Source organism: Drosophila teissieri, chromosome 2L, assembly GCF_016746235.2.
Source record: "Drosophila teissieri strain GT53w chromosome 2L, Prin_Dtei_1.1, whole genome shotgun sequence".
NCBI lineage: Eukaryota > Metazoa > Arthropoda > Insecta > Diptera > Drosophilidae > Drosophila > Drosophila teissieri.
In genome coordinates this window covers 25,689,460-25,694,708 of record NC_053029.1, presented here as the reverse complement: position 1 = coordinate 25,694,708, position 5,249 = coordinate 25,689,460, and positions in this window count along the sequence as shown.

The following is a 5,249-nucleotide window of genomic DNA, read 5'->3' as shown; positions in this document are numbered from 1 at the left end:
CTCCCCAGGAAAAGGTGGTCCAGTTCACGTACGGAACCCAGTAAAAGTTCCCTAAGCAGTGGAAGACGGAGGCATGTTGGCCGGATGTAAGCATGTCTGGGCAACGGCCAACAGCTCCGGCTAATTATTTGTTTTTTTTTTTGGGGGGGCTTAAATACCAGACGAGTTTTTGGCTGAGGAGACACTTATTAATGGCGTAACAGCACCCCAGCTTTAAACAAGTTGTACTTAACAACGTTCACGGTAGATCGTGTTTTCTATTTAGCTGCATACCCAGCAGAACACCCAAAACAATTCTTAAATACAGAAACCCCAATACATAAATGAAAGGTGCAAAAAAGAAAGTGTGGTTTCAACCAAAGACATTAGAATAACAAGATGCGTAACGGCCATACATTGGTTTTGCACTATGCAGCCACTTTTTTGGTGACGGCCGAAATTGCTCTCTTTTCGCTCGCCAAAAATTGAGAGCGTAAAAATCTAAAAATAGAATTGACTTGCTTGTGTGAGTAAAAACAATAAAGGAGATAGTGTGTATGTGTGCGTGCTTGTGCTAGAAGACGATTTTCGGGCCGAAATCAATTTTGATCTAAGAAACAAATTTGATTAATGTTTTGGTCAATTTCGATTCGTAACTATTATGGTTTGAAAGACTTTTTTTTAATATTCGTTTGATAAAAGCGCCGCTCGAATTAGCTACCGTTTACATATTTATATTTATATTGATAATTAATAATATGTAATATATTATAATCGGTACCCAGGGAACACCACGGGGAGGCCATTACAATTGTATTGGGGTCTTATATTTATATGACCTTCGAGTCGACTTGAAATGTTTAAATGTTTAACATTTGCGCAGGCGACCTTACAGCATTAAAATTAATTTCATCATTATTATTATATGTCATTAGGTTTCGATCTGGAATTGTTCCTTTCCTCAGATATCTTACCCCAATATCATCTGGGGAGAAATGATCGTGGCATAAAAACAGTGATGAAGTGCTTGCCACAAAATCCTCCGTAAATTGGCACTTTTCCGCCCATTTCATTAAAATTGTTGGATCCTTTTCAGGAAAACTAAACAATTTAAGGGTGGGGAAATCGCGCCTAGATTTTTGGCAGTGTGGTAAACTGCACTTGTTCCCACTTATGTTTTTCCTTTTCTTTTCGGCCATAGCCAGGCAATCCCAATTGGCCAATCAAATATTTGTATATTAAAAATAATACATTTTAGCTCTAACCTTTTTCAAAAAGCAGCAGTAGCAGCAGCACGTAGTATTAGCGCGTAAAATTACGAAATTAAGTTTAATTCAGTTAACTGAAATTTTCTCTTATTTATCACTACCAATCGCAATTTATAATTCGCACATATATTTCCGTACTTTAGCAATGCAACCAAACAACTTTAATTGATTGTAAACAGAATTTTAAAGCGAAATTTAAAAAAAATCGAGGAGCTCTACGTATAGTCAGCTTTAAGCAAACGTATTAAGAGAAAAAGAAAACGTATTAAAAGAAAAAACAAAAAAATTGGCGCGCTTTTCTTCCCACCCATAATTGCGCGCTTTTTTAAAAACATCAAAACAAAATAAAAAAAAATAATTTATCTGAATCTTATTTTCATTTTAAATATTGAAAATTGGTAATTTTTATACTAGTAATTTGACTAAATAACTATAATAAATAATAAAAACATATACAAAGTAAATTTTAAAAACTACTGTAATTTAAAACAAAGAATTTAAAAAAAAAAAAGAAATTACATATAAAATATAAATATTTCATAAAAATAATTCATAAAGTAAAATATTATTTATAAAATAAATAAAAATATGGAATCTGTTTATTGCAAAATTGATTTCTTGAAGCACGAAGTGCGGACATAAGCACCGAAGAATCATTGTCTTCTTATATTTTTCACACGTCGCACGCTGAATACTCTAATGACAATTATTCTAATATCTAAAGTCATCTTTTAAAATTATTATGCATTTTTTTGTACATAGATTGTGCTATTATTATTTCTGTGTTAAATTTGAATAATTGTTATGTTAAGGCAATGCAAGACTATAGTTTTTAAGTGGTGTCAATTTATAAAAAATAATATAGATTTAAAGTCTAAGAACTTCTAAGATGAAGGGCATATTTTGTCATTTTTACAATGCATGTGCATACGTGTGCACCAATACAGTGGTCAGCTGTCGCTGTATGCGTACAAGAGAGCTGGTGGCTCTAGAGCTCTCCGCTCTCTGGCTTTTGAATAAAATTTCGAGAGAGCCTGGAGCCACTTGAAAAGCCACTTGAAAAGCCACCACGAAAAAATCGTGTGCAAAAAAATCGTATGGCGTTACGCATCTTGTTATTCTAATGTCTTTGTTTCAACCCTCCACCGGGAGATTAACCCGATCGCGAACACAAGAAGAGAGTCGTGCACCGCGAAGCGCGAGTACGGGAAACACCCCCGACTATATGTGGCACTTAATCAAGAGAGTCTTGAAGACTTCGAAAACCAACCGGAAGAGGTAGGACACTTGACCATGAAAACACAATGGATGAAGCAGCCGGAGGAATAAATTTACCACTAGGACCTCCTAGGGGACGCTCCAGCATGCTTCCGCGGTACCAGGCAAGTTCGGAAGACCGTTCGGATACTGCCGATAGGAGGGAAAAAGAACTGATGGATTTAGTGAGACAAAGTAGAGATATGCAATTGGAAATGAGCGGTCAAATAAACGCTCTGAAGAAAAGAGTGGCTGAGTTGCAAGCCGCGCATACCTTTACGGATCAACGGATGGCACCACCATCTGGACTGGCCAGAAACCCCACGGTTAGCTTTCTAAGGCATCAAGACACCCCGACACCAGAACAAGTGTCGCAAGAATGTTTTAACAGCCAAATTAAGGTTAAGGGAGCCCAAACGAACGGCCACTCCGCAGCAGATACCAGAACATTGCGTAGCAGCAGAGACCAGTCACTAATTGCACCCCGAGTTAGATCGTAGTCTAACGTTTCAAGCGCCAGCACCAAAGGGTGTTCGGCTAGATACATTTTTTTTTTTGTACTTTGCTTTTATTTTTTGAATCTTCTTGTATAAGAACTAACAATAAGTTTAAAAATCTTAACTATCATCTAGCATCTGGCCAATCACCAGATCGGTCGAAAAACTTACAACGATTACTGAAACTAATACGAGAAATTTAAACATAAACGGATCCCCAAATTTGATGACGACCATAGGCATTTCAAAACGGACACGAATTGGACAATGGAACGTTAGAACTCTAAGAGAACCATCTAGGTTAGCACAGTTCGAGGCGGAGATGGAGAAACTCCACATTGCAATAGCTGGAATCAGCGAGATGAGATGGACTGGCAGTGGGGAAACAACAACATCAGATAGCAATCTAGTCCTACACAGTGGCAACAGTGACGGCAGCAGATATGGAGTGGGAATTTTCGTGTCCAAGCGCATAAAGAAGGCACTGGTTTCCTGGGAACCCATTTCTGATAGAATCATGACCGCCAGGTTCAGATGTAGAGCTAGATATATAAACATCACTCAATGCTATGCCCCGACGGAAGACGCAAACGACGACACCAAGGACGACTTCTATACTGCCCTTACAGCAACCCTCAACAAGTTACGGCAAGGTGACATTAACATCCTCATTGGTGACTTCAATGCAAAAATTGGCCCCAACAACACCGGACTAAGATCTGTCGTGGGCCAGCATGGAACTGGGACTCGCAACGATAACGGAGAGAGATTAGTGGAACTCTGCCAGCTATTCCAACTGGTCATCGGTGGCACATTATTCCCACACAAAGATGTCCACAAATACTCCTGGACATCTCCAAGTGGTAATACGCGCAACCAGATCGACCACATATGCATTAGCAGGAAATGGAGACACTCGCTACTGGACGTACGGAACAAAAGGGGAGCAGCCATAGACAGTGATCATGAGTTGGCCATTGGAGAACTTTCAATAAAGCTCAACCGCAACCACTCAAGAAACACTGGCAACAGTCAACACCGGCGTGCGCCCCCCCTGAACCTGCACCTCCTTAGCGACTCTACTCTGAAGACGAGAATGACGTCCACGCTGCGAGAACAGCTGATCCCCCTAGAAGACCACCCATGGGAGTACACCTGCAGGCAACTAAGGACCACGGCGGAGGAAATACTTGGCCTGCAACAACACGGAAGAACGGACTGGATATCTGAAGGGACCTGGGACCTAATCAGAAGGAGGAACCACCTGAAGCCTCTGGCGGACCAGCTCACGCAGTACCGTGAGGAGTATCGCGGACTATGCAGAGCGGTGAAAAAGTCGGCCAGAAAGGACAAAAGAGCACAGCTGGATAGACTTGCGGCAGACGCAGAACGAGCAGCCGGCGAGAACAACATGCGCTCGCTATACCAGCAGATCTCACGGATCACAGGAACCCATCACAGACAGAACAAACCAGTCAGAGATCTAGAAGGTAACCTCTTATCCAATGATGACGCACAAATCCGAAGATGGCGCCAACACTTCATGGGAATTAGCCACACCACATCACCAAACGTGGCCATAGACTACAGGAGTGTTGTGCCGCCAAGTGGGAGTAGCAGGATACCCTCTGCACCCCCGAATGTAAGAGAAATCGTGAATGCAATAAAGAAGCTGAAGCACAACAGGGCAGCTGGCGAAGACAACATTCCAGCCGAATTGCTTCAAGTTGACACCCAACTAATGGCTGAAACATTGCATCCACACTTCTCACGCATATGGGAAGGCGAGACGGTGCCAGACACCTGGAAAAACGGAATCATTGTGAAGCTTCCCAAAAAAGGCGACCTTAGTGACTGCAACAACTGGAGAGGGATAACACTGCTCAACACCAGCTACAAGATCTTAGCTACACTTCTGAACGAACGCCTCCAGGAAAAAATTGGGCCAAAACAATACGAGACGAACAGGCAGGCTTCAGACCACACAGTAGTTGCGTAGACCAGGCAAATACACTACGCATAATAACCGAGCAAGCTGTGGAATGGAGAGCCCCGCTTTACCTCCTGTTTATCGATTTCAAGAAGGCATTCGACTCAGTTGAAAGAGCAGCAATATGGCGAGCACTTGCAAGAAAAGGAGTACCTGCACACCTCATCGCCATCATCAAATCGATGTATGACGATGCCAACCTGGCGGTACTGCACAATGGAAAAACTAGTGCACCTTTCCAGAGGAACACCGGAATTC